General features: G+C 48.2%; 1 non-coding gene across 1 annotated transcript; it reads left to right on the plus strand.

Annotated features, from left to right (window-relative positions):
- Positions 1-3655: 3655 nt before the first annotated feature.
- trnal-uag (transfer RNA leucine (anticodon UAG)) lies at positions 3656-3738 on the plus strand. The gene has a single exon. It is a non-coding gene; the product is annotated as a tRNA-Leu (tRNA).
- Positions 3739-9958: the final 6220 nt, after the last annotated feature.

The raw sequence follows: 9958 nt of genomic DNA on the forward strand, positions 1-9958 counted from the left end.
AGAAATGCTGGATTCACTCAGCAGGTCTGGCAGCATCTGTGGAAAGAGAAGCAGAGTTAACGTTTCGGGTCAGTGACCCTTCTTCGGAACTGACAAATATTAGAAAAGTCACAGATTATAAACAAGTGAGGTGGGGGTTGGGCAAGAGATAACAAAGGAGAAGGTGCAGATTGGACCAGGCCACAGAGCTGACCGTTTCAGAACCACGGACAAGTTCGGAGCTTTCCGGCAGTTCTGATTTCATTTAAAAGCCCTCCAGAAAAACCCGAGCTTGTCCGAGTTTCGGAAGTGCTGTCTCTGCTCAAAGCACCTGTCAGCTGTGAAACTGACGGCTGCGATTTTTAAAAAAAGACTAACCATAAAGCTGAGAGTTCTCGCTCTCTGCAACTGTCAGAGAGAGGGAGAGAGAGAGAGGAGAGTAAGAGGGAGCGAGGAGACCGGGGGTGGGTGTCGGCAGAGAGAGAAAGGACAACCTGAAAGGTTTACCCCGTATCCTTCGATTATGACCCCTGGTTCTGGACTCACACCCAAATCCCATGAACGAATAAAAAAGTCAGAACTGTGATTGGCTCTTGCAGCGGACTCTGGTTAACAAACAATATTTGGAGCGCCGGCCCCAGACTGTTTTACACTGACTGAGCTGAGAAAATACAACTCACCCCCGAGAATCCGCAGCACAGACCGAGCGGAGGGGAAAACCTGTCCTGGGAACTCTACATTCAGGGAACAGTTTGTCCTGTGAATATGCAGATGTGAATATTGTGGAAGAGAGATTGTATTAAAGGGGAGGGCGGGTTAGTCTGAAGCCACTGTGTTTGTGGGTCCGCTCTCATCGCCGGATTTCAGAGTCATTCTTGGGTAAAATCAAATGATTTTCCAGTCAAAGAACCGCCCTGCTCCCTGCTCAGCCCCAAAGTGGGAATTCGGGATCATTTTTTTTTATTTCAAGATTTCAGTTGAAAAGTAGAGAACATGTTAGCGAGGGGTGAGAGAGGGCGGTCAGTGCAGCAATAAAACCAGGTTAAATGGAAAATGGAGTCCTCAATCTTAGTGAAAGCTTTTCAACAGCAAACATACTGGAGTGAGAGACAGGAAAGATCTCGTCTGGAAGTCTGGAGTCTCTGAATTTCAATGGAATTGTAGAGTTTGTGAGGAGAGAGAAACACAGAGAGACAGCAGAAGCCGGGAGCTAACAGCAGCTTGTCTCCGCCCCGTCCTCTCTCTGCCTTGAAGTTGCTCTGTGCCACCATCACCGGCTTCATTTCTGACCCAGTTCACATTGACAGTGAGAATTTGTGCAGAGTCCCGGACATGACCGATAGTGCAGCCGCCCAAACGGCTCCTCCAGACGTCGCCGCCGCCCAAGTCAAGACCCCCAAGAAGAAGAAGGCGGCTCCCCGGAACAAGCCAGCCGGTCTCCCGTTGGGCGAACAGATTCTCAATCAAGATTGTGCCGGCTTTCAGCGATCGCAAGGGGATGTCCCTGGCCGCCATAAAGAAGGCTCTGGGTCGCAGAGGTGTCGATGTGGAGAAGCTCAGGACCCAGATCAAGCAAAGTATCAAGAGGAATGTGAACAAAGGCTCCCTGGTGCAGAGCAAGGGACAGGGCGCCTCCGGCTCCTTCAAAATCAGCAAGAAGGAAAACCCAGGGAAAAGTGGGAAAGAAGGTGAAGAAACCAGCAGACAAGAAATCTTTAGTGAAGAAACCAGCAGACAAGAAATCTTTAGCGAAGACACCAGCAGCCAAGAAATCTTTAGTGAAGAAACCAGCAGATAAGAATTCTTTAATGAAGAAACCAGCAGACAAGAAATCTTTAGTGAAGAAACTAGCAGCTACGAAATCTTTAGTGAAGACACCAGTGGACAAGAAATCTTTAGTGAAGAAACCAGCAGACAAGAAATCATTGGTGAAGAAACCAGCAGCCAAGAAAGTGACAACAAAGAATGTAACAGCCAAGAAAACGGGCAGCAAGGCGGCGGCAACGCCAAATAAGGCGGTGAAGAAAGCAACGCTTCAGAAAAAGTCTCCTGCGAAGAAGGTCAAAAAAGGCAAGAGTGCGGCGGGTGGAAAGGCGCTGAAGAAAGTGCAGACATGGAAGAGCAAGGTCAAGCCGAAAGCAGCGAAGGCTCAGAAAGCAGGGTCTGGAAAGAAGTGAAAGAGCGCGGGAAACTTGTAAACATCTGAACTCAAAGGCTCTTCTCAGAGCCACCCACATCTCTCAGGAAAGAGCTGATCCCCTGATCAAATGATCCCTGTCCCGGCCCCGCCTGCAGATTCCACATGGAAATGATTTGGAGTAAATCCAGGATCCCTGGTGACTCGCTGACATCCCCTCCACCCAGCCCTTTCCCCACTCTCTGTAATAAAACAGAAGGATGTCCGGCCCTCACTCGAACTGGAGATGTGTTCGGTGTAGTCTCAGTTCACAAATTCAGGGGGAGAGTCCTGTAAGGTAGCTCGGTGACTCTGACTGAAACCGCCAGTTCCCCGGGGCTGCAGCCACTGACACTGTGGGGAGAGAATCCCCGACTCTATCCCGTCGCCGGGGGAACAAACAACTCTGTGTCCGGAGAATAGGGAGGGCTGGGGAGAAGGTACATATTAAAGCGCTGCAGTAGGCTCAGCTCCTGTGTGTGCACAACTCTCACTGATTCCGTCCTCTGGGAACAGTGTGGTCGAAACAGATCAGGTTAGGAGAGAAACACACAGCCCGAGAATGGCCTCTTTCTTCCTGCATTTACTCTGTTCTGGGAGCAGATTCTCATTGAGAAGTGGCGCTCAGATCACCGGAGAGAAAAAAAAAACACAATTCAAACTGTCCAAATAAAAAACAGAGAATTAACCCGGACACTTCCATTATTAAATTAATTCATCAGCTCCGAACCAGTTCCCGTTAATGTACCGGGATAATCTCGGGATTTATCAAATCGAAGGCAGCGGGATTTATTAGATTGTTGATTCTGCACCCTGTAGTTCACTTCTTCACTTAACTGGAGGGGGAGATGTGTGAGCAGAGAAACAGAGCGAAATCCAGAGAGGGAACTGAAAAGACACCTGGACAGATGTGAAACAGGTCAATCCACTGTTACACTAACTCCATCTCTGATTCCCTCCTGACAGTAACCAGCCCTTTCACAGAGACTGTGGGTGGCTCTGAAAAGAGCCTTTGGTTTATTTGATGACATTTTGGCCGCTTTACTTCTTCTGGGAGCTCTGAGCGCTGGTTTTCTTGGGCAACTGCAAGGCCTGGATATTAGGCAACACCCCGCCCTGAGCGATAGTCACCCCTCCCAGCAGCTTGTTGAGCTCTCGTCGTTGCGGACGGCCAGCTGCAGGTGTCTGGGGATGATGCGGGTCTTCTTGTTGTCCCGGGCCGCGTTCCCGGCGAGTTCGAGGATTTCAGCGGTCAGATACTCGAGCACAGCAGCCAGATAGACCGGGGCTCTGGCACCCACACGCTCAGCATAGTTATCCTTTCTCAGGAGCCTGTGAACACGGCCCACCGGGAACTGCAGTCCAGCCCGGGAGGAGCAAGACTTGGCCTTGGCCCGAGCTTTCCCGCCGGTCTTTCCTCTTCCAGACATTTCCACAATCTCACAAATACTTTCACAAAGAATGAATAATTTCCTTAGCATTGATAGCACATCGCAGGTAGTCAGGATGGCCGAGCGGTCTAAGGCACTGCGTTTAGGTCGCAGTCTCCACTGGAGGCGTGGGTTCGAATCTCACTTCTGACACCTTGTGTTTTGACTGAACTGGAGGCGTTTGGGAGCAGCGGTGAAGAGCAAAGAGAGAAAGCAGGAAAGAACATGGACAAACAAAATAACCATGGACCCAAAGATGTTGCAAGAAAACATTAGAGGAAGAGGCAACTAAGCAAACAGCAGGGCACTTAACAGATCAAAAATGTAACCTTTGTATCGGGGTGGAAGATGTTGTCAATATCCTTAATGAATACTTTACGGTTTGCCCGAATGAGAGGGTGATGCAGTTATTGTTATTAAGGAGGAGGAGTGTGAAGTATTGGACGTGATAACTTAAGGAGAGAGGAAGTCTTCATGGGATGAGCATCCTTGAATGTGGATAAATCATCAGGACCAGATGAAATGTACCTCAGGCTGTTGAAAGAAGCCAGGGAAGAAATAGTGGAAGGTCTGACCATCATTTTCCAATCCCTCACTGGATACAGGTGTGGTGCCAGAGGATTGGAGGTCTTGTAACGTTGCAATAAAAGCAAAATACGAGGCAGATCAAGCATGGCTGATCCTTTCGAGTAGAGAAACAGGGCTGAATTCCCTGAATCAGTGCTACAGCTTTCAGAATAGAAGGAGCCTATACACACCTGATGGGTTCCACTTAAACAAAAGAGCTGGAGGTGTTGACAGTCAGAACAGATAAAATGTGGAGGAGTGTTTGAAGCAGATGCTGTGTGGTTACTGTAGTTGTACTATGGAGTTATTTCAAGGAGGTGATTCTGAATGTAATGGATCAACGTGGACCCGTCCAAGGCAAAGGTTCTAAGCTTCCCTGTGGTCCAGCCTGGTTGAATGGAACTGAAGCAAACAAATCATCCAGAAGAGGAAATGATATGTAAGGCCATGAAAGCACAGAATTCAGATGGATGCAATACCAGATGGTATGGCAAGAGTGTATAACAGCAACAGACTGGTGAATAAAACTTTCCCATTGAATGAGACAAGAGAAAAGAAGGGTAATATTAGTGTCAGGTGAGTTGTGACACTATTCACATTCCACCTTGATCTGAATAGGACTGTTGAAGGGAGTGATTGAGAAGAATAGAGGAGAAATTAAAAGAAAGGAGAAATAAACAAAAGATTTTTTGATTTTAGAATGCTTGTTTTTGGAAATGACAGACTGTAAAGTGTGTGTGTCAGAAAATATAGAGCGAAGTTGGGTATGCCAAGATCACAGGAAAGTTGTGCCCTGAGACAAGATGTGTGTTGACAGGAAAGCTGCTTTCTTTTGCACAATATGTATTTTATTCATATAATTTGTGCAATTACATTGCAAAGCAGTTCAAATTTAATATTACATAAGGTACAATACAGATCAGTTTCTTTCAATAATGTACATGAGGTATCTCACTATCCCTGCCTGCACAGGTTATATTTACAGTATTTACATTACACATCAAACATTCTCTGGTGCAAACAGCCCGAGGGGTTTTACACGGGTTCCAGCCCCTCACTGTACTATGGCCTACTAGGGCCTTAGACTGCAGCCTTTCCCCATTGAGTCTCCATGGTGGCTTCCCCAAGCTTTAGTGCCGTCCCACAGCACATAGTCTTGGATGTTGCAATGAGCCATTCTGCAACACTCGGTCATGGACAGCTCTTTGCACTGGAATACCTGTCCCACGGCCGGGCTCGTTCTCAATAGAGATCATTTCAAATGAACATTTCCTAAATCCGTGCTTTCTCTCTCGCAATAAAGAGAACAGGATGTCTGGCAGATTCAGTGTGAGACAATAACACTGCCGGGTAAAGGCCGCTTTCCAACTCCAATCTTAACACAGGAGATTCCCCAAACAGCTGCAGTAAGGTGCTGTGAACTGCTGGAAGCGGATGTGTGAGGAAATGGTGATGTTACTGAGGAGGTTTCTTAGTATAGAATGGACTGTGTTTTGGTGGGAATATTACTGAGTGTTAATTGCATCGGGACCATATTTAAAAGCTCCGGCTTTCTGGAAAGCCTTGACTATGAAGGCCGAGTCTGGAAGGGTTTGTGTGGGGAGCTGGGTTTCGGTTCTACTGTTAATAAATAGTTTGAAATTGGCAGCCCGGAGGAAACTGGAGGTGGAGCTGAAAGGTGAGGGGCCGTTCTCTCTCTGTCTGTCACCCTGGGTGTCTCCTCCATCGAGCTCTCTGTTTAATCTTCACTCTTGTCTCCTCCCCTCCCTGCTCTCACTCTGCCTTTCTCAGCCAGGTCCGGGTGGCCTGCATAACAAGGAGACTTACGGAATCAGTCTCTTTTATTGTGCACTGATTTGAGGCAAGAATCAACATGTCTGGCAGTAAACAAGAGTATGCTCCAGGCTGGCAGCATGTTAGAATCCATGAGGAAAGGCATCATCACCCTCATCGACAAGCGGAAGGGGGAGAGGACAGAAATCAGAAATTGGTGGCCCAATTTCTGCTTAATGCTGACGACAAGATTCTGTCAAAAGTCATAGCCAGTCGATTCAAGTCTGCTCTGGAGTTGGTGATTCACCCTGATCAGACCTATACTATACCAGGCAGGACAATCTCTGATAGCTTTGCGCTACTCAGGGATATGATCACCTATGTACGGGACAGGAGGGTGGACACCTGCCTCATCAGCCTGGACCAGGAGAAGGCTTTTGACAGGATATCGCACACTTACATGATGGATGTGCATTCCAAAATAGGGTTTGGGGAAGGAATCTGCAATTGGATCAAACTACTCTACACAAACATCAGTAGTGCAGTCTCAATCAATGGGTGGGAATCAGAAAGTTTCCCGATCCAATCTGGAGTCAGACAGGGCTGTCCTCTCTCCCCTGTCTTGTTTGTTTGCAGTATTGAACCCTTTGCTGAGTCTATTAGGAAGAATGCGAGCATCAGACGGGTGACAATCCCAGGCAGTGGAGGCACTCAGGTTAAAACCTCCCTGTACATGGATGATGTCGCCGTTTTATGCTCGGATCCACTGTCTGTGCGCCGACTGATGAGCATCTGCGACCAGCTCGAACTGGCCTTGGGAGCCAATGTTCCAATGAGGCCATGTTCTTTGGGAACTCGGCTGACCGATCCTTTGTCCCCTTCACCGTTAGGTCAGACTACCTGAAGGTGCTGGGGATATGGTTTGGAAGGGCTGGGACGTGCACCAAAACCCGGAAGTAGCGAGTTGCCAGGGTACAACATAAGCTGAGCATACGGGAGCAGCGATCTCTCTCCATTATGGGTAAGAACCTGGTCATCAGGTGCGAGGCGCTCACATTGCTGTACGTGGTGCAGGTCTGGCCCATACCGCATTCCTGCGCTGTGGCAATCACCTGCGCCATTTTCCGCTTCATCTGGGGATCCAAAATGGTCCGAGTCCGGAGGGACACGATGTTCGAACCTCTGGATAAGGGCGGGAAAAATGTACCCAACGTCGCCTTCATCCTTATGGCTACCTTTGTGTGCGGCTGCATCAAGCTGTGTGTAGATCCCCAGTTTGCAAACTTCAAGTGTCACTACGTGCTGAGGTTCTATCTGTCCCCGGTGTTGCAAAGGATGGGCCTGGTCATATTGCCGCGGAATGCTCCATCCAGTTGGACTGTGCCATACCACCTATCCTTCATGGAAAGGTTTCTGTGGAAAAACACCTTTGACCACCAATCCATCAGGCAGTGGTCTGCACGGTATATCCTCAAGGCCCTATGGGAAAAGGAGATGGTGGATCCTGTCGGATGGTCCACTGAGCAGAAGTCCAAAGTCATTTGGCAGAATGCCTCATCACCAGAACTTTCAAACAAGCACCAAGATGTAGCCTGGCTGATGATGAGAAGAGCCCTCCCCGTCAGATCCTTCCTGCACACCCGAAGTCTCACCCCATCCACACGCGGCCCTCGAGGTGGCTGTGGTGGAAAAGAGACGTTGCCCACCTCTTTCTGGAATGTGTCTTTGCAAAGCAGGCGTGGAAGAGATGCAGTGGTGTTTGTTGAGGTTCATCCCAAGCAGCTCTGTAGCACAGGAGTCTGTGCTCTATGGACTGTTCCCAGGGATGCACACCGAGATAAACATCAACTGCTGCTGGAGGACTATCAATTCGTTGAAAGACGCCCTTTGGTCTGCCCGAAACTTGCTGGTCTTCCAGTGCAAAGAGTTGTCCATGACCGAATGTTGCAGACTGACACATTCCAAGGTCCAGGACTACGTGCTGAGGGACGCACTAAAACTTGGGGCAGCCGCAGCAAAGGCTCAATGTGGAAAGACCACTGTGTAAGGTCTCCCCACCAAGCTGTACTGAGGAGCTGGATCCATGGGAAACCCCTCGAACTGTAGCCAGAAAATATTTGGTTTGCTGTAAAATGTACATGGCATGACAATGAAATGGAAGGGTTGTGAGGCAACTCACTCCTGTATTGAAGGAAACTGATCTCCTTTGCACTCTTTGTATTGTTTGCTTTTTGGAACTGTTTTGCAATGTATTTTTTTTACAGATTTTTATGAATAAAGTATATTTTAGATTAGATTAGATTAGATTAGAGATACAGCACTGAAACAGGCCCTTCGGCCCACCGAGTCTGTGCCGAACATCAACCACCCATTTATACCAATCCTACACTAATCCCATATTCCTACCAAACATCCCCACCTGTCCCTATATTTCCCTACCACCTACCTATACTAGTGACAATTTATAATGGCCAATTTACCTATCAACCTGCAAGTCTTTTGGCTTGTGGGAGGAAACCGGAGCACCCGGAGAAAACCCACGCAGACACAGGGAGAACTTGCAAACTCCACACAGGCAGTACCCGGAATCCAACCCGGGTCCCTGGAGCTGTGAGGCTGCGGTGCTAACCACTGCGCCACTGTTAATAAAAGAAAGTCGGGCAGAGGTAAAGGAGGCAAAGGACTGGGCAAAGGCGGAGCAAAGCTTCACCGCAAAGTGCTTCGTGAAATTATCCAGGGCATCACTAAACCAGCAATCCGCCGCCTGGCTCGCCGTGGCGGGGTCAAGCGGATCTCGGGTTTGATCTATGAAGAGACTCGCGGGGTGTTGAAAGGTTTTCCTGGAGAATGTGATCAGGGATGCGGTCACCGACACTGAACACGCCAAGCGCAAGACGGTCACTGCCATGGATGTGGTGTACGCTCTGAAACGGCAGGGCCGCACTCTCTACGAATTCAGCGGCTGAACAACTCGACCCTTTCCAGCAAACACAACAAAGGCTCTTCTACGAGCCACCCACCGCCTCACAGAGAGAGCAGTGACCTGGAAACGGGAGCTGGGATAGGCTGTTTAGAACTGTCTGGAATAAATCTGTGCTGTGTTCGAGATACAAAACTAGAATCCCCAAATTTGACATTTCAGTTGTAGCAAGGATGTGCAGTGGATTTGATTTTCGAAACGGGCTGTGTAAACAGTGCCTGAGGCTCGACAGTTAGTTATTTCTCCAGTCCACACATGCCCTCAGTGAAAAGCCACATCACTCCTCCAGAATCACTCATTGTTTTCATAGAATTTCAAAATGATTTTGAATGAGGGAATCCGGGAGTTTTGCAGCAGCCATCACTGGAACCAGAACCACTTGTGATGTTATTTCCCCCGAGACGGTGTTTCCTGCACTGAAACTGACAGGGTTTGTGAAACTGATCAGTTTCAGCTCAATGATTCAGGGACCTGGAATTCCTGCAGTTTGAGCCCGCGCTATCCCGAGCCCACTTCTGATTGGTCACCCTCTTCCCATTCGCATGTCTTAACCAATTGCCGAGCCTCGAATTGGAAAATACAGCAAATCATTGGCTTAAATTGTCGTCCTGGCAGAAAGGTTGAATTCAAAAAAGCCGCCAATTTCAGTGTTGGGCAGAATCGAATTACTCAATGAATCTCAATAACGAAATTGGCGGCACATTTTATACTTTCCCCGATTTTCCTTTCCATCGATTGGGGTGCTAATTCACTCGGGTGCATTTGCTAATACTAACTGTAATCCTCAGATCCATTTAACATTTCAGTAATCCTATTAAATACGAAAGGAATTTTATGATTGAATTTCCATTGGAAGATAGTGAATTAGCACCCCGATCGATGGAAAGGAAAATCGGGCAGAGGATAAAATGTGCTGCCAATTCGTTATTGTGATTTGTTTATATAACTGACCAGGACTGACTTCACCCGAACGCAGCTACTAGCTCCCACCCCACTGACCGCTCTCCCCCCTCTGCAATTCGCTTTCTCCCCCTCCTCCCTACTGGCGAAATT

The sequence above is a fragment of the Heterodontus francisci genome, unplaced genomic scaffold (genome assembly GCF_036365525.1).
Source record: "Heterodontus francisci isolate sHetFra1 unplaced genomic scaffold, sHetFra1.hap1 HAP1_SCAFFOLD_43, whole genome shotgun sequence".
In the NCBI taxonomy this organism is placed as follows: domain Eukaryota; kingdom Metazoa; phylum Chordata; class Chondrichthyes; order Heterodontiformes; family Heterodontidae; genus Heterodontus; species Heterodontus francisci.